Here is a 25327-nt window from a genome sequence, read left to right as displayed (position 1 = left end):
ACAGCAAGACTGGCTGTTGGAAAATAAAAGAGAGTTGGCCTGGCCTGTGTAGGGGGACATGTAGAACAGGAGTAGAAAATACATTTTGAAAGTTTTTCAGGGGTCACACCATGTAAAAAGCACTAAGGATTTTAGATTTTATTTTTATTCTGATGGTAAACTATCAAAAAGCACTTTCCAGGACAATGGCATAATTACAGACTTATATTTTGAAGAAATGGCCAGAACTGTCTTATAAAACAAACATCAAGAGTGAAAAAAAGTGTAAGACCAGGAAGCTATTAAAATTGTCTTTAGGAGAGACAAATTTGGCTTGGATTAGGGAGGTGCTGAATAGTCCTCCTATTAGGGATAGGATGAGAAAATCCTAGGAGCTGCCTCCCATCACCTCTATTCAAGAAATCCTGGGAGAGCAAACCCAGCATGGAGGAGGTAATTTCCATCACACCCACCTGTGGACTTTTAGTAGATTGACCTTTCCTCAGCCTTAGTGAGACCTGAGAACTCTGTGAGGTGAAAATGGGAGAAAAACAAGCTAGTGGATATCAGTTCCATTCTGTATATACCTTAATATTTGTGTGCTGTGACCTAATCTATTAGGAATCTGCAATAAGCTTTGGAAAGAAAACTGTGCAAAAAAGTGCATTATTATCTGCTGAATTTGCTTGTGTGTACATATACCATAAGGGTCTATTGCTGCTGTGGTGACTTATGAATGGTAGATATTTGAGGGTCTCCATTGGCTCCGACCAAAGATCACCTCCATGTGACGTCTGTAACATAGAGTATACTTTACCATAATTTCTAGCCACAAAATGATCTACCTATCATGCCTAGTCATGAATTTTGCTAATGCTTGAAATAGGAAACTTTCAGAGTGAATAAATTATCAATCTGTTGGTGAATAACTTGTATTCTTCTTGTATTAGGTATGACATGAAAGGCATTTTATTTCAGGGAAAGACACCAAAATCAGTAAATCAATACTGAACTTCAAGAAGCACTGTGTGGGTACAGGAGTGATGAAGAGAAGACATTGTGCCCCAAAATCACATATAACAATGTAAGTAGTTATTGCAAATTTGATTATTTTAGTAAGTGAAAGATGAGGTGTATAGAAACATCATGATTTCTACATTTTGCCGACTTATTCAAAAATTAATATTAGTTAATAATGCTAGGAATTTTTCTAGGAGCCAAGATTGTAGCAGTAAACGATACAAAAATAATTTGAAACTTGTGAGAAAATTCAATGTCTTTTTACTTTAACACAGATATTCGGCTACAAGTTGGACCAAAGGAATATAGATATTTTTAAAAGCTCATAATATGCAGCTCCACTAGTAATCACCAGTATGAAATATATTTCTAACTGTGATTGACAACCAATCATCAAAATCATTTCCAGACTTTGAGAAGTTATATAATTCATATTAATATATATCATGGAAACTTGTAAGATATAGGCTATGTTTCTCACTTTTGGTTTTTCTTCACTGTTCACAACATTAATATTATAAACTATTCTTATTCTCCAAAGAATTATCTCTTTCAAGACATTCATCACCATCTCTGCCACATTACTTATGTATATTTTATTACTTAAGAAAAAAAGAAATTAAATGTCCAAAATGAAATTGGTATCGTTATAGGGATTTAAGTCTTTAAAGTAAGGGCATTAAGAGCAAGGACTGAGTTTATAGTCACTATTTTCTATTCTATGTGGGCATTGTTCAGCATTTCAATAGTGAAATGTTCAATATTTTACCCAATATACTTAATTTTGGACACTGATTTACACAGCTAATTATATGTTGAAAGCTTTAGAGGTGACTACAGGGAGACATTTTTCTTCCCTTAACTTCATACAAATGAAATTCTAATTGATTATTTTCTGATATAGTAAGAAATATACTTTGAACGTGAAATTATTTGGAGAAAGATGCTGACCTTTTTTTTTTTGAGTATTAGAAAGAGTATATTGTCCAATTAAGCTGCTCTCATATTTTCAGGAAAACACTTATAAAAATATAAAATTTGCAACAACAATATATAAGCCTACTAATGTTCGGAGCATAGGATGCACTATTGAGAAAGAATTTCCATACAAAATAATTCACTTATGTATATCCTGGAAATTCATGACAGGGTGTCAGATAAGGAATCTTCAGGGATTCCTTTTACTTATATTTTATTGATTCTTTTCAGTTATACATAACAGTAGAATCCATTCTGATAACATTATACATGCCTAAATTATGTATTCATTATAGTTGCCATTCTGACTGGAGTGAGATGAAATCTCAGTATAGTTTTGATTTGGATTTCTCTAATTGCTAGAGATATTTAATGTTTTTTTTTTTCAGATTTGTTGACCATTTTTATTTCTTCTTTTCAGAAGGGTCTGTTTGATTCTTTTGCCCATTTATTAATTGGGTCATTTGCTTTATTTTTGGTATTAAGCTTCTCTTTTTTTTTTGTATATCCTGGAAATCAGTGCCCTTCCTGAGGTGCAGGTGGCAAAAATTTCCTCCCATTCTGTAAGCTTTCTCTTCATGCTCTTCATTTTTTTTTCTTTTGCTGTGAAGAAGCTTTTTAATTTTGTGCCATCCCATTTATTGATTATTTATTTTACTTCTCGTGCTTTACGGTTCTTGTTAAAGAAGTCAGTTCCTGAGCTGACATGTTGAAATGTTGGGTTTTTACATTTTTTTCTAGTATGTGCAGCATTTCTGATTTAATTCTGAGGTCTTTGTTCAACTTTTAGTTGATTTTTGCACTGGGTGAGAAATAGGGGAAAACGTTCATTCTCTTACATTTGGATTTCCTGTTTTCCCAGCTATCTTTTCTCCAGTATATGTTTTTGGTGCCTTTGTCTAGTATGAGGTAACTATTTATGTGGGTTTGTCTCTGTATTCTATTCTATTCCATTGGTCTTCTTGCCTGTTTGGTGAATATACTATGTCGTTCTGTAGTATAATTTAAAGTGTAGTATTGTGATGCCTCCTGCTTTATTTTTCTCAATAATAATTGCTTTGGCTATTCTGGGCCTCTTATTTTTCCAAATGAATTTCATGAGAGCTTTTTCTGTTTTCTGAAGAACATCAGTAGAATTTTATTTACTTATCTATTTCATACATGACAATAGTGGAATGCATTACATTCATAATTATCCATTCACAGCACAATTTTCATAACTCTCTATATAAAGTATGTCCATGGTGAATTATGCCATTATTCATGAGCTCTCTTATTGATTTTTTTTGCATTACAATTCTTAATACACCTTTATACCAAAATTTATCATGTCTCTGTTTGTATATAAGTTATGTTGACACCAAATTCACATCTTCATACATGTATTTTGTATAATGATGAGGGTCTCCTTCCACCATCCATGCTATTCCCCTTTTCTCTCCCTTTCCCTCCCACCTCTCTTCCCTATCTAGAGGTAATCTTCCTCCCCTGCTCTCCTTCTCTACCACACTTTGAGTCACCCCCCTTATTTCAGAGAAAACATTTGGCATTTGTTTTTTGGGGGGATTGGCTAGCTTCACTTAGTATAATCTTCTCTAATGCCATCCATTTCCCTGCAAATGCCATGATCTTATTCATTTTTAGTGCTGAGTAACATTTTATTGTGTATAAATGCCACATTTTTTTTTAATCCATCCACCCACTGAAGGACATCTAGGTTGGCTCCACAGTTTAGCTATTGTGAATTCTGCTACTATAAACATTGATGTGGTTGTGACCCTGTAGTATGTTTTTAGGTCCTTTGTATATAGTCCAAGAAGTGGAATAGCTGGATCAAATGGTGATTCCATTCCCAGCTTTCCAAGGAATCTCCATACTGCTTTCCAAATTGGCTGCACTAGTTTGTAGTCCCACCAGCAGTGTATGAGTGTACCTTTTTCCCCGAAGCCTTGCCAACACTTGTTGTTGTTTGTCTTCCTAATGGCTGCCATTCTTACTGGAGTGAGATGGTATCTTAGAGTAGTTTTGATTTGCATTTCTCTGATTGCTAGAGATGATGATGAGCATTTTTTTTTTGTATATTTGTTGATTGATTGTGTATCCTCTTCTGAGAAATGTCTGTTCAGGTCCTTGGCCCATTTATTGATTGGATTATTTGTTTTTTTGGTGCCTATCTTGTTGAGCTCTTTATATATCCTAGAGATTAGAGCTCTATCTGATGTGTGAGGGGTCAAAATTTGTTCCAGGATGTAGGCTTCCTGTTCACCTCACAGATTATTTCTTTTGCTGAGAAAAAAAAATGTTTTAGTTTGAATCCATCCCATTTGTGGATTCTTGGTTTTAATTCTTGTGATATAGGCATCTTATTAAGGAAGTTGGAGACTAGCCCCAAATGATGAAGATTAGGGCCTACTTTTTCTTCTCTTAGATGCAGAATTTCTGGTTTAAATCCTAGATCCTTGATCCATTTTGAGGAAACTTTTGTGCATGGTGAGAGATAGGGATTCAATTTCATTTTGTTGCATATGGATTTCCAAGTTTCCCAGTAGCATTTGTTGAAGATGCTATCCTTTCTCCAGTGCATGCTTTTGGCATCTTTGTCTAATATAAGGTAGTTGTAATTTTGTGGGTTAGTCTCTGTGTCCTCTATTCTGTACATTGGTCTACAAGCCTGTTTTCGTGTCAGTACCATGCTGTTTTTGTTACTATTTCTCTGTAGTATAGTTTAAGATCTGGCATAGTGATACCACCTGTTTCACTCTTTCTGCTGAGAATTGCTTTAGCTATTCTAGGTCTCTTATTTTTCCAGATGAATTTCATGATTGCTTTTTCTATTTCTATGAGGAATGCCATTGGAATTTTGATCAGAATTGCATTGAACCTCTATAGTGCTTTTGGAAGTATGTTCATTTTAATAATATTAATTCTGCCTATCCATGAGCAAGGTAGATCTTTCCATCTTCTAAGGTCTTCTTCTATTTCTCTCTTAGGGTTCTGTAATTTTTGTTGTATAGATATTTCACCTCTTTTTTTAAGTTGATTACCAAGTTTTTTTTTTTTTTTTGAGGATATTGTGATTTGGGTAGGTTTCCTCTTTTCCCTTTCAGAGGATTTGTCACTGATATACAGAAATGCCTTTGATTTATGGGTGTTTATTTTATATCCTGCCACTTTGCTGAATTCATTTACTAGTTCTAGAAGTTTCCTGGTGGAATTTTTTGGGTCTGTTGTGATATTGCCTTTTTCATCCCGTATGCTAGTAATTTGGGTTCTTTCTCTTCTTCTCTTCATTAGCATAGCTGAGGGTCTGTCAATCTTATTTATTTTTTCAAAGAACCAACTTTTAGTTTTATCAATTTTTTTTCAATTGTTTCTTTTGTTTCAATTTCATTGATTTCAGCTCTGATTTTAATTATTTCTTGCCTTCTACTGCTTTTGCTCCTGATTTGTTCTTCTTTTTCTAGGGCTTTGAGATGTAGTGTAAAGTCATTTATTTTTTGGCTTTTTCTTCTTTTAAGGAATGAACTCCATACAATGAATTTTCCTCTCAGTACTGTTTTCATAGTGTCCTGGATATTTTGATATGTTGTGTCTGTGTTCTCATTTACCTCTAAGAATTTTTTAAATTTCCTCCTTGATGTCTTCTGTAACCCATTGTTCATTCAGTAGCATATTTTTTATTCTCCATGTGATATAGGAATTTTTCTTCCTTATTTTATCCTTGATTTCCAATTTCATTCCATTACGATCGGATAAAATGCATGGTATTATCTCTACTCCTTTGTATTTGCTAAGAATTGCCCTGTGGCATAATATATGGTCTATTTTTTAGAAGAATCCTTGTGCTGCTGAGAAGAAAGTGTATATGCCTGATGCTGGTTGATATATTCTATATATATGTCAATTAAGTCTAAGTTATTAAATTGTGTTAATGAGTTCTATAGTTTCTTTATTCAACTTTTGTTTGGAAGATCTGTCCAGTGGTGAAAGAGGTGTGTTAGAATCACCCATGATTATTGTGTTGTGGTCTATTTGACTCTTGAACTTGAGAAGAGTTTGTTTCATGAACATAGCTGCACAATTGTTTGTTGCATATATATTAATGATTGTTATGTCTTGTTGGTGTATTGTTCCCTTGAGCAGTATGTAGTGTCCTTCTTTTTATCCCTTTTGATTAACTTTGGCTTGAAGTCTACTTTATTTGATATGAGTATGGACACTACTCCTTGCTTCTGAGGTCCATGTGAGTGGTATGATTTTTCCCAACCTTTCACCTTCATTCTGTGTATGCCTTTTCCTATCAAATGAGTCTCCTGTAGGCAGCATATTGTTGGATTTTTTTTAAATCCAGTCTACTAGTTTATGTCTTTTGATTGATGAGTTTAAGCCATTAATATTTAGGGTTACCATTGAGATATGGTTTGTATTTCCAGCCATAATTGTTTATTTTTGTTATTTAACTTGACTTTATTTTCCTCTTTGATTAGTTTTTCCTTTACTGTACTACTTCCCACTGTTGGTTTTCATTGTTATTTTTCATTTCTTCTTCATGAAATGTTTTGCCAAGGATGTTTTGAAGTGCCAGTTTTCTAGCTGCAAATTCTTTTAACTTTCGTTTATCGTGGAAGGTTTTTTATTTCATCTTCAAACCTGAAGCTTAATTTTGCTGGATAAAAGATTCTTGGTTGCAACCTATTATCTTTCAGGGTTTGAAATGTGTTGTTCTAGGATCTTCTAGCTTTCAGAGTCTGTGTTGAAAGATCAACCATTAACCTAATTGGTTTACCCCTAAATGTAATCTTCTTCCTTTCTCTTGTGGCTTTTAAAATGCTGTCCTTGTTCTGTATGTTGGGCATTTTCATTAAATATGTCTTGGTGTGGATCTCCTGATTTTGCACATTCAGCATCCTGTAGGTGTCTAGGATTTGGATTTCTGTTTCATTCTTCATGTCTAAAGTTTTCTAATATTATTTCATTGAACAGTTGTTCATTCCTTTGGTTTGGACCTCTATACCTTCCTCTATCCCAATAACTCTTAAATTTGGTCTCTTGATCGTATTCCATATTTCTTGGATGTTCTGCTCGTGGTTTCTCATCAGCCTCGCTGCATGGTCTACATTCTTTTTAAGATGATATACTTTGTCTTCGTTGTCTGATGTCCTATCTTCTAAGTGGTCTACTCTGCTGGTGATACTCTCATTTGAGTTGTTAATTTGGTTTATCATTTCTTTCATTTCTAGGATTTCTATTTGTTTTTTTTGTATTACCTCTATCTCCCTGTAGAGTTGATCTTTTGCTTCTTGGATTTGTTTATGTAATTCATTGTCAAAGTGATCTTTTATTGTCTGTATTTGCTGTCTAATGTCTTCCTTGAGACTCCAGATCATCTGACCATGTATATCCTGAAATCTTTATCTGATATTTTTTGTGCTGTAGATGTTACCTCTTCTAATGTTGTATTGTCCTGCATTGTTTGTGTTCTGCTGCAGTCTGGCTGGGCACAAAATAACCGGGAGGTCACGAGCCACTTGTAGGTTCAAACAGGAACTACTTTATTGCCAGAACCCCATGGGAGCTCTCCAGAACTCCAAGGAAACTCCGCAAGAACTCAATGGGAACTCAAAAGCAATGGGCACCTGAGGTAGCAGGAGCTGCCTTATTGCCGGACAGCAGAGGTTTATATGAATACACAGCTTGTTTCAATTTAGCATCATCTAGTTACAGCAATCAGTCATTATCTTAATAATTATACACAGCTTAACTTAATTATCATCATCTTAATGGCTCGCTGGCGTTACTTCTCAACCACTCCTTCTGGCAAAATGCCAGGGGCCATCCCAACTTGGCTGTGGCTCTCAACAGTGGTCCTTTCTTTCCTTGTCTTTTCATATTGCTCACATTTCTTTCCAGCTTTGTGTGACTGTTGTGTTATTGTTTTTCCCCGATAGATTTATATTGCTTTTGTATAGTTCTGAGATCTCTCCTTTGTGGGGAAAGACAATGTTAACAGTTCCCAGGATCAACATCATCTAAGAGAAAGTTTTTGTTATTAATACATTTATAGTTAGTCTCTATGTTTAGAGATGTTGGATTCAATTATTATTTAAAATACGTTCATTAGTTTCTTAAAAGGCTTACAGTTTCTTGTGGTGTATAGAGAACTGAGGGTCAAGTGTAGGATGTTATGTTAAGGGGAAAAGATCTGAGGTTATGGGGTTAATATATCTTAACAACTTTGGGGAAGAACTCTAATAAAGGGGGTTATTAGCAGAAAAACAGACAGGAGGTATTTTAGGGTAGATAAGTACATGGGAGGACAATAAGAAGCATAGAAACAAATACCTATCTGCATTTAGTAAATTACATGTAGTAGAAATAGTAACACTTGGGAGGTTGAGAGGAAGAGGAGGAGGAAGAAAAATTTAAAAAAAAAGAAAAAAAGGGGAAAAAGACATAGAATGGAATGAAAAGAAAAAGAAAGGAAAACAATAAGAAAAAAGATAAAAACAAGGAGAGAAAAAAGAAATTTTAAAAAACACTCTTAGAATTCTGTTTCCTTCTCTTCCAGTAGGTGGTATTGTGCATTCCAGGTTGGGTCTCTGCCCTCAGGGTGGTGGAAGCAACCCTTGTGAGGAGGCTCTTCCTCACCTGCCCAGAGCCTCTCTGCTCCCGGTCTCTCTGGGTCACCAGATCCCAATTGCGAGATCACTTGTCCACCACCCTCGGTTCACTCTGGGCAGGAGGCGCCCTTGCTACCACGTGCTTCTGATCAACCTTGCGCTATCTCTGTGTTGGGTAGTCACCACCTCATCACAGCTGGGGAGAGGGGGAGTTGGAAACTGGCAACCTGTTCTGTCTATCCCCTCTGATAGGCACACCCACTAAAAGCTGGCAAGAAAGGTTTTGAGTTATCATAGCTGGGGAGTGGGGGACTGGGAACCACACACCTGTTCAGATGCTCCTCCATTCCACGCTGTCAGCTACATCTGCCAAAAGTTGAGGAGATAGATTTTTCAAGATGGCGCCCACTTGTTTCTGGCACCAGTGTGTCCGGTGAGGTGGAGGGAGCTGGGCTGTTCCTACACTTGGCCCAGAACTCAGAACTCGGTCCTCCTGTGCTGACACAAGTTGCAATCTAGTGTGCTTCAGCCCTGAAGGGGCAAAATCCCCTGCGTGTCAGCGCTGCCAGAAATCTGCCCACTCAAACTCTCTCGACTGTGGCAGGTTCCAGCACCATGCTGCTGGCCACTTCTGCGGCAAAAAGCGACTCTGCTTTTCCCACAATCTGTGCTGTTGTTGCAATAATCTGCTGTTTAGGATCCTGTCACAGGCTCCAAGAAGCTTAAATTCATCAATGGGAGCACCTTTGGGGGAACCATCTGACTGCTCCCTTAGAGTCATACACAGAGCCCCCAGTGATGGGTTCTCCTCTACTCTGCCATCTTGGAATCAGCATTAGAATTTTGATGGGAATCATGTTAAATCTGCATGGCACTTTTGGTCATGTGGCCATTCTGACAATATTAATTCCGACTATCCAAGAACATGGAAAGTCTTTCTATCTTCTAAAGTCTTCCTCAATTTCTTTCTTTAGTGTTCTGTAGTTTTCAATGTAGGGATCTTATGATTCATTTTAAATACTGCCCTTTATTCCCCATCACTGACCTTTGCACCTACAGCTTTTCTCATACCCCTTGGATAGGCTCCCAGAACTCACCTCTGGTCCTCTACTGTAAGCTTGTGATGTTTTTCTCTCTCCCCAATTTTCTCCTTTCCATAATTTTGTATCATGACCACAAAAATGGGTATGGGTAGAGGATGATAACCTAACAATCATATCAGGGAAAACTATAATGATTGAGGCATAATTCTAAACTGTTAACATTGCTTCAAGGTACTTTGAATTTCTGAAGGAAATTCTGTAACAAAAACATTACTGGGAGTTTGATGGTAGATAGGAGAACCAGGCATTAGGACATGATGAGAATTCACAGTCCATTCTCCCTCTTGATCCCTTCCATAGATTTATGGGGACAGGGGCTAGGATTAGAATCCAGCTCTCAGTTTACAATATAAGTGTATAAAGTGTCAACAGCCACTCTACTCTCAGTTCAATACACTGTTAGCCCATATGATGCTCTGTGTTTGTACTAGAAATATACTAGCTCTAGTACAATATATCAATGACATGAATTAGGTATTATGCAAGTGTTTAAAGAAGGTATAAAGAATCAGGACGCTGAGAGTTAATATTGCTAAGAAGCATTTTGAACTACTTATAGTATTTAAAATTAAATTATCTGCATTAGCCAGTGAATCATCCAGTTACAGGGTCTCATTCCTCAATCCAAAGATGGTACACTACCTAAATAGTAGCTATTAATATTGAACATTTGACTTTTTGTTTGAAATTCAGCAAGACCTAGAATTTGAAGTCTATGACAAAGAAACTTAACCAGGCAAACAGTGAGATATTACCAAGAAAGATGCAGTAACCTATCTCTCTATCTGTGTGTGTGTGTGTGTGTGTGTGTGAGAGAGAGAGAGAGAGAGAGAGAGAGAGAGAGAGAGAGATCATTTTCTTCTCCAATACCAAATAACCTGTAGAAAAATGGGACTTGGCAAAAGATTTATCAAAGTAAAGTAATAGAAAAGTCTACACCAGCTGTATCAGAAAATCCAATTTATAAAATACAAGAAAAGTTAAATATTTGAAAGTATATTTTGTTTTCAGGAAAATTCAATACAATATGGGCTGTGTTATACACATGAAAATATTATATCGTATTAACTGAAATAGAAAGGCATTTATAAATGTGGAAAAAATAAGAAGAAAGCTGAATGGATAAAAAATACATATATATATATATATATATATATATATATATATATATATATATATATATATTTTGAGAGCCACAGCCAAAGGGGCCCCAGCAAACTTCCAGCTGCTGGCTGATGATTGGCTCACAGCAGCCCCAGCAACATCTAGCTGATTGGCTCCTCTGTGGTGATGCTCATTGGAGATGCTCATTGAGCTGTTTCCCCGCCCTTTCAGACTGCCAGCTGATGATTGGCTCACAGCAGCCCCAGCAACATCTAGCTGATTGGCTCCTCTGTGGTGATGCTCATTGGAGATGCTCATTGTGCTGTTTCCCCGCCCTTTCAGACTGCCAGCTGATGATTGGCTCACAGCAGCCCCAGCAACATCTAGCTGATTGGCTCCTCTGCGGTGATGCTCATTGGGCTGTTTCCCTGCCCTTTCAGACCACGGAGCTGCTCATTGGGGGACTTCTTTGGCTCCGCCCATACGACCCAGCCAATCGGCCTCAAGAGCAGGAGGATTGTGGGAGGTGGAGAGGCTTGTGTAGGGGTGAGAGGCTTGTGGGAAGCTGGCAGCTGGAAGTTTGCTGGGGCCCCTTTGGCTGTGGCTCTCAACAATATATATATATATATATATATATATATATATATATATATATATGGAAATAAAAATGAAATCCTGCACATAGATTTTATTAGAAAGAGTAACATGCAGAAGTAATTCTGTGACAGAAATCTAAATCTTAATTTTGGTTCTGATATGGGTGTTAATTCCAGGTCAGAAGTTAAAGAACAATATCCAATAAATAGAAACTACCAAATAAATATAATGGAGAATTATACAAGAGAAAAAAAATACAACATAAGGTCACATTTTCAAAAATGATATTAGAATAAATATAAGAAAAATAATGATGATCTAAAATGGGTTCACTTACATCATCAGTTTAGATCTGCTATGCTCATCAACCAGTTGACTATAGATGCATAAGAAGCCAGGTGTGGGGGTTCATGCTTATAAACCCAGTGACTTAAGAGGCCAAGGCAGGAGGATTATAAGTTCAAGGTCAACCTCAGAAACTAAGCAAGGCCCAAGCAATTTAATGAGAACCTGTCTCAAAACAAAAAATATAAAGACTGGAGATGTGGCTCAATGGTTTGCTGCCCTGGATTCAGTCTTTAGTATCAAAAAACAAACAAAACAAAACAAAATATCAAAACAAAAAAGAACCAGTTTGGATGAAGCTGAGCTAGTTAAGACCAGATGAACTAGTTGGATGACCTATAGAATTATAAATAAATAAAGGGCCACTATTTATTTTATGTCACTATATTTAGGGCATTGTTTAATAAAAGCTAAGGGGTCCATGGATTGCTTTTGGTTGAACCTGGGACTCACATGACTCAATTATTGTATACTCATGTGGAACAAAGTCAATATGAAATCTCAATTTCCAAAATCTGTGTTCATACAATTTTTATTATAATACCCCTTCTAGATATTTTAGTGATCAAATGCATTGAAAAGGGCAAATTCTAAACCTTGACCAAATTAAAAACTTTTGTTCTAACTTCATCAAGAAAGAACATGTAGGAACAGATGTATAACTTGCAACTAAAATTATTTTTCCATAGATTCAATATCAAATGTTAATTGAATATATAGATGTAAATTAGCCATAATTCTGCCCAGGGCTTTATTACTAATGGAAATTTACTGTGAGCTGTTCATCTGAAATATCAGCTTTAATCAATTCTATTTTGGAGATATTTATTTTTTTAAAAAAAAAGTTGAGATATTTCAGTGCGATATCAGGTTTTGTATAGGGTTTCAAGAATTACCCCCCCCCCAAATTATTTTATATCTTTGTCACCTGAGGTAGGTGAGAGTCTGTCAAAAATTGTATGAATGTTTATTTACCACCTATGTACTATAAATACTGGTTGCAGTATATATTAAGGGAAACCTTAAGTTTGAAAAACACACTTAACCATGATTGTGAAGGTGCTATGGTCCCATTTAGTAAATCATGATTCACTTCTATCATCTTTTGAGAGGGTTACACTTGATAAAACAGACTGGTAGTATACTGAATTCACAAATTAAAATGATTGTGTTAGTGTTTGATCAAATGACTGATATGGAATTCTTTTAACATCCTGTAGAAGTAATCCTCTGGTTATTTTCCTTTCTCACTTTCCCAAATTCCCAAAGTATGAAACAAATGTATTTGCAATTTAAAACCATTCAGGTTATATTTATGCCATACTATCAATAATTTAATCAATTTTCCAAAATCAATTGCATTTTATTCTATGTATGTATAGCCTCATACTATCACTAAAAATGCAGAAAATGAAATTTGATTGCTTTCTCAGGTTATCCGTCACAGGGACCTAATGGAAACTTTCCAAGCAAGCTCCCTCACCAGACTATGCAGCATACCAAATGTACTTACCCATGTTTTATGACACTTAACTATTCAGTAATTATGATTATCATTCCAGATCCCACAGTATGAGGTGGTCCTATTGAAGAAAATGAAGCATTATCAAATATTGAAACTTTCAGACTTCTTGATAACACTCAGAGGAACTACTCAGTTCTTATTCATCATTACTTTGTCTTAAAATTCTGTACATTATCTACAAAGTGATATCTAGGGTTCTGGCAAGCAGAATCTTAATGCTCTAGATATTTAGTGTGAATGTCAAACTCTGTGATTTCCCCCATAATAAATTTCAATTGACTGGTGTCATTTACTGGAAAGGTTACATGTGATTGAATTTATGACCATTTGCTGCTGAACTCAGCTTATAAATTGCTAATGATTCTGGCAGATGATTCAGTTTCTTATGCCAGTAAAATATTTGAGGTTAATTAAATAGCCTCAATAACCTCTTTTCACCAAAATGCCAATGAACTGCTGAGAAGTTAAATAAATGTACTACTTGGTATCTAGTGATGCCAAATAAACGATCCTAAGTATGCATTTTCCCAACCTATTACTGTGGTCCTTTAAAATAGAGCATGAACTGCTGGATCTTTAAAAGTAGAAAAATTATTTGAAATGTAAATGTTTTTTTTCTAGCATCATTAGACACAATCCCATAAGGTTAAAGTAAGACTAAAATGAATTAGTATAGTTATTAGAAAAAAATCAGTTTGAATATAAAATATTCAAATTTAAAATAAACTCAATAAGTATAAGATCAGAAATAAAATTCTTCACAGATGCAAATTAGTGCACTTTTATTTTTACATAGAAGTTTTAAAAATCATTTAAAATTATTGAACAAGTAGCAACCTAGTGTTTAAAACAATTCACCTTTAACTTAAAAATTATACTAAATTAACAGTAATTTATAAGTTTTTAAAATAAAATATTCACTGGATTTTCTCTGATAGACGGTATCTTTCAAACTTGTTATTCAGGAAAATATTCTTATTTTTCCATAGTTATGGTGTTTTATAATAAACACTTCTAAAAATGATGTTACTCAAAATCATTAGGGCTTATGCCTTTGAGATTATTATTTTCTTCTTACTCTTTACTACAACCCAAGTTTATGTTTTGTTTATTTATTTAAGTGTCAAATCTTCTGGTGAATGATTGCAATTCCCAATAATTCTTTCAGTCGGGTATCAACAATAAAATGTAAGAAGTCATTCAGTAGGGATTCAAGAAAAGCACCTAAGACATTTTCTGAGATTTTTTTTAAACTTAACCAGAATTTATTGATAACTTGTAAAAGTAAAAAATCTTGCAATGCATTGAGGAAAAAAAACAATGATATACTTTCTCTCTTCACAACGGCTGTCAGCTTAATAAGATTGGATATAAAGATATTCTAAATATAAGGTAAATTTCAATAAGTTTATAAATGAGGTGTTATGGAAGAAGAAGGGAAGGTTGGATATTTTTTTTTCTTCTTGCATGTAGTAATGTTACATAGAGAGGTTGAAAAACTATGGCTAGTATTAAACAAACTATTCAAAATTGCTAGTAGAGAAGATTTTGAATGTTCCCTACATGGAAAATGATCAATGTCCAAGGTGATAAATATACCAGTTACCCTGATCTAATCATTGTATGTTGTATACAAGTATTGAAATGTCACACTATATTCAATAACTATGTACCATTACTACATGTGAGATATTTGTATTTTTAATCTTCATTTTGCTCTTTTCTTTTTATAAACTCTGGAGTTCCAGAATCTAACTTGGATCACAGGTAACATTGAATATTTTTGAGTAAATGTAAGGTACCCACCCACTTTGGAATTACCTTCAGATTTATGTTATGAAAGAAAAAAGGTACTATATTATTATTACATTTTCTTCTTGGTTCACTTAGAACTTGAACTTTATTGTTTGTGGTTTAGGGATAAAACCCAAAGGAGCTTAATAAAAACAGTAGCCATTAGTTTGTTGAGTAATAATTTGAATGGTAAATGGTCAAATCCTCTTTAAACTTTAAAATCCTTTCAAAATAACAGTCCCGTAAGAGGTAAAATGAGCTTTTTTTTTTTTTTCAGATAAAGATTCCAACCCAGATGCCCATCAACAGATGAATGGATTAAAAAATGTGGCATTTATACACAATGGAATATTACTCAGCATTAAAAAATAACAAAATCATGGCATTTGCAGGGAAATGGATGGCACTAGAGCAGATTATGCTAAGTGAAGTTAGCCAATCCCTAAAATACAAATGCAGAATGTCTTCTATGATATAAGGGAGGTGACTCAAAACAGAGTAGGAAGGAAGAGCATGAGAAGAAGATTACCACGAAACAAGGAAAAGAGGACAGAGGGAAAGGGAGGGAGAAGGGGAATTGCACGGAAGACGGAAGGAGACCCTCAGGAGTTAACAAAATACCCATACGATAGTGTGAGGGGGAAGGGAAGGGAAAAAAGAGAGAGAGAGAGAGATAAGTGTCACAGTAGAATGGGTAGAGAATAGTGATGGGGGGGGAGGGAGAAACAGGGAGGACAGCAGAATACAACTGACACTAGGATTGCTGTATGTATACACATGGATGTATAACCAATGTGATCCTGCAATCTGTACATGTGGAAAAATGAGAATTCATACCCTATTTGAACCAAATGTATATGTCAAGATCATTGTATTGTCTTGAGCAACTAATAAAAAAAGATTCATTGATATAAATGCAATATTAACTATATCAGCTCTTAACTCCTCTGATCAAAGAATAGTGCTACAATGAGTCTCAGCACTCTATATTCATTCAATGTTTTACCGTTGCTAAACTCATGCATTAAGTAGGAAGTTGATTATGAAAACACAACTAGAAAGTACATCTGAAGAACCACAACTCAGGTACTTGCTGAGGCAGAGAATGCAGAATAGCTAGTGGAAGAAGGAAGCTGGAAACACTAGCTCCAATCATGTGATGAGTTACAAAACCCAAGAACTGTAATTGTTAGGACTATTTCTTCCTTATTTTGTTGTAAGTAGTTTTGAGCATCTGTGTGTGCCTGTTTGTGAACTAAGCAACGTTTTTTGTTCCCCTCTTTCCTTTATCTCAGCATATAACACAACATGTCTTTACTTTGTCATAATTCTGAAGTGTTTTTAACTTTATCTCACAGTACTTAAGTTGCAGGGTATCAAAGACAAGAGTGAATGACATTAAATTCTAGGGAAGAGGGATTGATATTTTCTTCAGTTATATGCAAATTGATTGTATTATATTAGATGGAAATATGATCTTGCAACTATTTTTATTTAAAGTATGGTTTAAACAGATGTGCATGAGTAGCAAGTTGATAACAGGTAGATTTATAAGAGTTAATTTTATGTAACAACTTGCTTAGTCCATGGTACCCTGTTATTTAGTCAAACACTGGTTTGATTGTTGTTAGAAAAGTGGCTCTTAATTGATGGTAACATTTAAATAATTAGACTTGGAGTGAAGTAGATTAACATCAATAATGTTCATGGGTTTCCTCTATTTAGTTGGGGAAGTGGAGTGGAGTGTCCCCACACTCCTGAGGGGATGGCAGAGAAAGAAAGGGAAAGAACGTCAACTAACTGACTGCTTTCACACCAAAGCTGCAACATCAGCTCTTTTCAAAGTCTCCAACGTACCAGACAAACTTTCAGATTTTGGAGTTGCCAGACTTCACCATCATGTGAAACAATTCATTAAAATGTATTTTTCTCTTTCTTTCTCTGTCTCCCAAGACAGGTAGGTAGGTAGATAGGTAGATGATATATAGATAGACAGACAGATAGGTAGCTGTCTTTATCCACTAGTTTCTGTTTCTCTGGAGAATCTAGACCAATATAATAGCTATGTATTAATCCTTCCCAAAGTGATCAATGATTTCATACAAAAATTAATAAACCCATTCCATCAGTTATTTTAAAATTGTCAAGACTATTTTATATTTTAAAGGAAAAGGCCAAGAAAGTGATGGCAATCTTAAAGTATTGCAATGCTGGGAAGCATACACCATCAGATATCAAGACTTAATCATGTAATTGATTCTCAGCCCTTAAGATCAAGTGAAGACAATATAAAACTATTATGATTAAAAGTGAGATATTCATGCAAAAACATTTTAATTGAACAGAATGGAGCATATAGAAACTGCTCACTCATAAGGTCAGTAGATTTATTTCAGATACATATTGTTGATTGGGAAAAGGACAATCTTCCCAATAAATGGAACTAAGTAAATTATTTTTTTTTTTTTTTTTTTTTTTATTGGTTGTTCAAAACATTACACAGCTCTTGACATAGCATATTTCTTACATAAGCTTTGAGTGAGTTATGAACTCCCATATTTACCCCCAACGCAGATTTCAAAATCATATCATTTAAATATCCCCATTTTTACAAAATGCCATATTAGTAACTGTTGTATTCTGCTACCTTTCCTGTCCTATACTATCCCCCCTCCCCTCCCCTCCCCTCCCATCCTCTCTATCTACCCCATCCACTGTAGTTTATTTCTCTCCTTATTAATTTTCCCATTCCCCTCACAGCCTCTTATATGTATTTTTGTATAACAATGCGGCTCTCCCTCCATTTCCATGTAATTCCCATTTTCTTTCCCTTTCCCTCCCCCTTCATGTCTCTGTTTATTGCTAGTCTTTTCTTCCTGCTCTTCCTCCCTTCTCTAATCTTAATTGCTCTCATTATATCAAGGAAGTCATTTTGTATTTGTTTTTTAAGGATTGGCTAGCTTCACTAAGCATAATCTGCTCTAGTGCCATCCATTTCCCTGAAAATTCTATGATTTTGTCATTTTTTATTGCTGCATAGTACTCCATTGTGTATAGATGCCACATTTTTTTAATCCATTCATCTATTGAAGGGCATCTGGGTTGGTTCCACAGTCTAGCTATTGTGAATTGTGCTGCTATGAACATCGATGTGGCAGTGTCCCTGTAGCATGCTCTTTTAAGGTCTTCAGGGAATAGTCCGAGAAGGGCAATAGCAGGGTCAAATGGTGGTTCCATTCCCAGCTTTCCCAGGAATCTCCATACTGCTTTCCAAAGTGGCCTAACCAATTTGCAGTCCCACCAGCAATGTACAAGAGTACCCTTTTCCCCACATCCTCTCCAGCATTTGTTGTTGTTTGACTTCATAATGGCTGCCAATCTTGCTGGAGTGAGATGGTATCTTAGTGTGGTTTTGATTTGCATTTCTCTGACTGCTAGAGATGGTGAGCATTTTTTCATGTACTTGTTGATTGATTGTATGTCCTCCTCTGAGAAGTGTCTGTTTAGGTCCTTGGCCCATTTGTTGATTGGGTGATTTGTTATCTTGCTGTCTAATTTTTTGAGTTCTTTATATACTCTGGATATTAGGGCTCTATCTGAAGTGTGAGGAGTAAAAATTTGTTCCCAGGATGTAGGCTCCCTATTTACCTCTCTTATTGTTTCTCTTGCTGAGAAAAAACTTTTTAGTTTCAGTAAGTCCCAATTGTTGATTCTTGTTATTAACTCTTGTGCTATGGGTGTCCTATTAAGGAATTTGGGGCCTGACCCTACAATATGTAGATCGGAGCCAACTTTTTCTTCTATCAGACGCAGAGTCTCTGTTTTGATATCAAGGTCTTTGATCCATTTTGAGTTAATTTTTGTACATGGTGAGAGGAGAGGGTTTAGTTTCATTTTGTTGCATATGGATTTCCAGTTTTCCCAACACCATTTGTTGAAGATGCTATCCTTCCTCCATTGCTTGCTTTTAGCCCCTTTATCAAATATTAGGTAGTTGTAACTTTGTGGGTTAGTCTCTGTGTCCTCTATTCTGTACCATTGGTCCACCCGCCGGTTTTGGTACCAGTACCATGCTGTTTTTGTTACTATTGCTCTGTAATATAATTTGAAGTCTGGTATTGCAATACCGCCTGATTCACTCTTCCTGCTTAGTATTGCTTTTGCTATTCTGGGTCTTTTATTTTTCCATATGAATTTCATGATTGCTTTATCTATTTCTACAAGAAGTGCCATTGGGATTTTGATTGGCATTGCATTAAACCTATAGAGAACTTTTGGTAATATTGCCATTTTGATGATGTTAGTTCTGCCTATCCATGAACAGGGTATATTTTTCCATCTTCTAAGATCCTCTTCTATTTCTTTCTTTAGGGTTCTGTAGTTTTCATTGTATAGGTCTTTCACCTCTCTTGTTAGGTTGATTCCCAAGTATTTTATTGTTTTTGAGGATATTGTGAATGGGGTGTTTTTCCTCATTTCCGTTTCAGAAGTTTTGTCGCTGATATACAGAAATGCCTTTGATTTATGTGTGTTGATTTTATATCCTGCCACTTTGCTGAATTCATTTATTAGTTCTAGTAGTTTTTTTGTAGACCCTTTTGGGTCTTCTAGGTATAGAATCATGTCATCTGCAAATAGTGATAATTTAAGTTCTTCTTTTCCAATTTTTATGCCTTTAATTTCTTTCGTCTGTCTAATTGCTCTGGCCAGTGTTTCTAGAACTATGTTGAACAGAAGTGGTGAGAGCGGGCATCCTTGTCTTGTTCCAGATTTTAGAGGGAATGCCTTCAATTTTTCTCCATTCAGAATGATGCTAGCCTGAGGCTTAGCATAAATAGCTTTTACAATGTTGAGGTAAGTTCCCGTTATCCCTATTTTTTCTAATGTTTTGAACATAAAGGGATGCTGTACTTTGTCAAATGCCTTTTCTGCATCTATTGAGATGATCATATGGTTCTTATCTTTAAGTCTATTTATATGGTGGATAACATTTATTGATTTCCGTATATTGAACCATCCTTGCATCCCAGGGATGAATCCTACTTGATCATGGTGCACTATTTTTTTAATGTGTCTTTGTATCCGATTTGCCATTATTTTATTGAGGATTTTTGCATCTAGGTTCATCAGAGATATTGGTCTGTAGTTTTCTTTCTTTGAGGTGTCTTTGTCTGGTTTCGGAATCAGGGTGATGTTTGCCTCATAGAATGAGTTTGGAAGAGCTCCCTCTTTTTCTATTTCCTGGAATAACTTGAAAAGTATTGGTATTAATTCTTCTTTAAAGGTTTTGTAAAACTCCGCTGTATACCCATCCGGTCCTGGGCTTTTCTTGGTTGGTAGTCTTTTGATGGCTTCTTCAATTTCATCCATTGATATTGGTCTGTTCAAATTGTGTGTATCTTCCTGACTCAGTTTGGGCAAATCATATGTCTTAAGAAATTTATCGATGTCCTCACTATCCTCAATTTTATAGGAATATAGGTTTTCAAAATAATTTCTAATTATCTTCTGTATTTCTGTAGCATCTGTTGTGATATTGCCTTTTTCATCCCGTATGTTAGTGATTTGAGTTCTCTCTCTTCTTCTCTTCGTTAGCATGGCTAAGGGTCTGTCAATCTTATTTATTTTTTCGAAGAACCAACTTTTAGTTTTGTTAATTTTTTCAATAGTTTCTTTTGTTTCAATTTCATTGATTTCTGCTCTGATTTTAATTATTTCTTGCCTTTTGCTGCATTTGTTGTTGTTTTGTTCTTCCTTTTCTAGGGCTTTGAGATGAAGTGTGAGTTCATTTATTTGTTGGTTTTTTTTTTTTCTGAGGAATGACCTCCAGGAGATGAATTTCCCTCTTAAAACTGCTTTCATTGTGTCCCATAGATTTCGATAAGTTGTATCTGTGTTTTCATTTATCTCTAGGAATTTCTTGATTTCCTCCTTTATGTCTTCTGTAACCCATTGATCATTAAGTAACATATTGTTCATTTTCCATGTGATATAGGATTTTCCCTTCCTTCTTTTATCATTAATTACCAGTTTCATTCCACTATGGTCAGATAAAGTGCATGGTATTATCTCCACACCTTTATATTTACTAAGGGTTGCCCTATGGCATAATATATGGTCTATTTTTGAGAAGGATCCATGTGCTGCTGAGAAAAACGTATATACACTAGAAGATGGTTGATATATTCTATATATGTCAGTTAAGTCTAGGTTATTAATTGTGATATTGAGTTCTATAGTTTCTTTATTCAACTTTTGTTTGGAGGATCTGTCCAATGGTGAGAGAGGTGTGTTGAAGTCACCCATAATTATTGTGTTGTGGTCTATTTGATTCTTGAACTTGAGGAGAATTTGTTTTATGAACGTCGCAGCACCATTATTTGGTGCATAAATATTGATAATTGTTATATCTTGTTGGTGAATGGTTCCTTTTAACAGTATATAATGTCCTTCCTTATCCCTTTGGATTGATTTAGTCTTGAAGTCGATTTTATTCGATATGAGGATGGCCACGCCTGCTTGCTTGCGAGGACTGTGTGCATGATATATTTTTTCCCAACCTTTCACCTTCAGCCTGTGTACGTCTTTTCCAGTCAGATGTGTCTCCTGGAGGCAGCATATTGTTGGATTTGTTTTTTTAATCCATGTTACCAGCCTATGTCGCTTTATTGGAGAGTTTAAACCATTAACATTTAGAGTTACTATTGATGTATATTTTGTACTTCCAGCCATGTTTGATTGTTTATCTCTTTTTTTTTTTTTTTTATAGTTTAGTTTGTTTCTCCATGGTTAGCTTTCCCCCCACCATCTGTCCTTATTGAGGTACTTCCCATTGTTGGCTTTGGTTATTGTTATTCACTTCTTCCTCGTGTAGTGTTTTGTTCAAGATGCTTTGCAATGCTGGTTTTCTGGCTACAAATTCTTTTAGCTTTTGTTTATCATGAAAGATTTTTATTTCGTTGTCGTACCTGAAGCTTAATTTTGCTGGATACAGAATTCTTGGTTGGCATCCATTGTCTTTCAGTGTTTGAAATATGTTGTTCCAGGATCTTCTCGCTTTCAGCGTCTGTGATGAAAAATCCGTTGTTAATCTTATTTGTTTACCCCTGAATGTAATCTGTCTCTTTTCTCTTGCAGCTTTTAATATTTTCTCTTTGTTCTGTATATTTGATATCTTCATAACAATGTGTCTTGGCGTTGGTCTACTGTGATTTTGTGTGCTCGGTGTCCTGTATGCATCTTCAATTTGTATATCTGTTTCCTTTTTTATTTCTGGAAAGTTTTCTGTAATTATTTCTTTTAGCAGGTTACTCATTCCCTTGGTTTGACTCTCTATCCCTTCCTCTATCCCAATCACTCTTAAATTTGGTTTTTTTATGTTGTCCCATACCTCTTGGATGTTTCTCTCGTGGTTTTTAACCGTCCTATCAATGTTGGCTAGACTCTTTTCAAGATGATATATTTTGTCTTCATTATCTGAAGTTCTGGCTTCTACTTGCTCCATTCTATTAGTGATACTCTCATTTGAGTTTTTAATTTGGTTTATAGTTTCCTTCACTTCTAAGATTATCGTTTGATTCTTTTTTATAATCTCTATCTCCTGATACAGATGCTTAACTTCTTCTTTTATCTGTTTATGTAATACATTCTCAATGTGTTCTTTCGCTGCTTGAATTTGCTGTCTCATATCCTCTTTAAGGTTCCATTCCATCTGTCTAAGGTGTTCCTTGAGCTCTTTGTATGACCATTTTTCTGATGACTCTAGGTCCTCCTGAATATTTAGGCTATCCTGCATTGTTTGTACTCCTTTTCTTCCTTGCCTTTTGAAGCTGCTCATATTGCTTCTTGTTCTGTTTGACTGTTGAGCTAGTGTTTACTCCTATAAATTTATTTGATGCTTGGGATGAAAGGTATTAGAAGGGAAGAGAGGAGGTCACTAAAGAGAATGAGAGTAAGCAGGTAGAATTCAAGGAAGGGGGAATAAGAAAATTGAAAAGAAATGTAAAGACAGAGGAAAAGAAGGAAAGAGAGAAAAGGATAGAGAATTAAAGAGAATTTAAGGACAAATAATAGTAATAGAAATGAGAGATGAAGTTTAAAAATGGAATAAAATAAGATAAGATAAAATGGATTAAAAATATCATTTAAAAAAGACAGAAACAATAAAAAAATAATACTAATAATAAAAAAATTAATAAAAAAATAAAAAAAAAATAAAATAAAATAAATTAAGATAAAATAAAATTAAATTAAAAAAAATTAACAAGAAAAAAAAAAAAAAAAAAAAAAAAAAAAAAAAAAAGAAGAAGAAAAAAAAAAATTTATAAATGCAGCCCTAGAGTGCGATTAACTGTTCTTCCAGTAGATGGCGCTGTGGCCACCGGGCCAAGATCCTCCTCTCAGTGGTCGGGATTCAATCTCTGTGCAGCAGATCTTCCACCCGGACTGGGCGGGTCTCCACTCCTGCTGTTCGCCCTGTGGGCGGGGCCTGTTGCCTAGCCCGGCGGGGGTCGTTTGTGGCTCTGGGCTGGCAGTTTGGATGTGGTCGTCTGGAGCCCTGTACCGCCAGAGGGGGTTCAGAGATCTGGGCCTGCTGGAGCCGGATAGGCAGTGCCCTCTCCCCCACTCACTGCAGCATGTGGGCAGCGGCCGCCTGTCTGCGGCTGGTGTCAATTTACAGAGCTGGACGGGCTCGGGCTCAGGCAGGCAGCGCCCGTCCCCACTGTCGCTGCAACGTGTGGGCAGTGGGCGTTTGGCGGCAGCTGACGACCACTCACAGAGCCCTATGGGTGGGGGCCCAGGCAGGCAGTGCCCGCTCTTAAACTGGCTGCAACGTGTGAGCAGCTGTTGGCGGAGGTTCACAGAGCCGCCAGCGCGGGTCCAGTCAGGCCGCGCCCGCTCCCACAATCACTGCAACGTATGGGCAGCGGCAGGGGCCGGTTCACCGAGCCGCCGGCGTGTGACCGGGCGGGTAGCGCTCGCTCCCAAGGTCGCTGCAACCAGCGGCTGGGGCCGGTTCAACGAGCCGCAGCGTGGGACCAGGCAGGTAGCGCCAGCCCCCTAGGTCGCTGCAACCAGCAGCCGTGCCGTTTCCCAGAGCCACCGGCTTGGTTCCAGGCAGGGAGCTCCCGCTCCCAAGGTCGCTGCAACCAGCGGCCAAGGCCAGTTCACCGAGCCACCGGGATGCGTCCAGGCAGGTAGCGCCCGCCCCCAAGGTCGCTGCAGCCAGCGGCTGGGGCCGGTTCCCAGAACCGCCGGCGTGGGACTAGGCAGACAGCGCCCGCTTCTCTGTTTACCGCAACGTGTGGACTGCCGCCATTTGGCGGCAGCCGGCGGGACTGTGTCCCAGCTCTGCGTTGCCGAGGTTCAGGCGTCTGGGACCCGCTGCCACCTCCAATTAAACTTACTAGTTCCAGGCAGGTCTCCTTTCAGCTGAATTTTGCTAGAGGTTTCTCAGTAGGACGCCTGTGGGTGTATTCTTTCTGATCCTGTTACAGCAGAGGTACTGACAGTGCTGTTTCCTCGCTGGCCGCCATGTTGTCTCTGGAACTAAGTAAATTAGATGTTCATTTATAGAAAGAAAATCAGTCTTGACCCTTACCCTCCATCATGCAGATAATTCTTGATGAATTGTGAATTTCCTGTAAAGGTTAAATAATAGAATTTCTAAGAAAAAATAGTAATGTCTTGAAAACCTGGGAGTTGGCATAGATTTCTTAAGTTATGACTCAAAGGCACCTCTCAAAAAGGAAAAAAAAAACTGGTAAATTAAGCTTGATTAAAATTAAGAAATTGTCACATAGCCAGAAAAAATCAGTCAATCCTGCTAGAAGTCAGTATAGGTTCTGGGATTAGTGATTGGAAGTAATCGGAAGAGAGGTATCTAAAGTGTTAATAAGTATTTTGTTTCTTCATCTGTGTATTGGTTACATGAGCCTGTTCAGTTCATGAAAATATAGTGATCTGTATTTTTAGGATAGTCTCCTCTTCTACATATTTCTTATACTTAAATGTGAAGGGGAAAAATTTTAAAAGCAAATAAAACTCATTTTCAAAGGACACCATAGAGAGAAAAGCAAGCCATGAAGTATAGAAGATATTTGCAACATATATGTCCAAAAAAACCCCACTCTAATTAAATAACTCTTACAAGTTAATACAAATAATCTAATAGAAAAAAATAGTCAAGGACTTGACTATTTCTATGAAAGACAAATATCCAGGAGCCTCCTAAAAAGTTATTGTTCATAATTTTTAGCAAC

Source organism: Spermophilus citellus (genome assembly GCF_964194105.1).
Source record: "Spermophilus citellus genome assembly, chromosome: 6".
Taxonomy (NCBI): Eukaryota; Metazoa; Chordata; class Mammalia; order Rodentia; family Sciuridae; genus Spermophilus; species Spermophilus citellus.
This window is presented reverse-complemented; position numbering follows the sequence as displayed.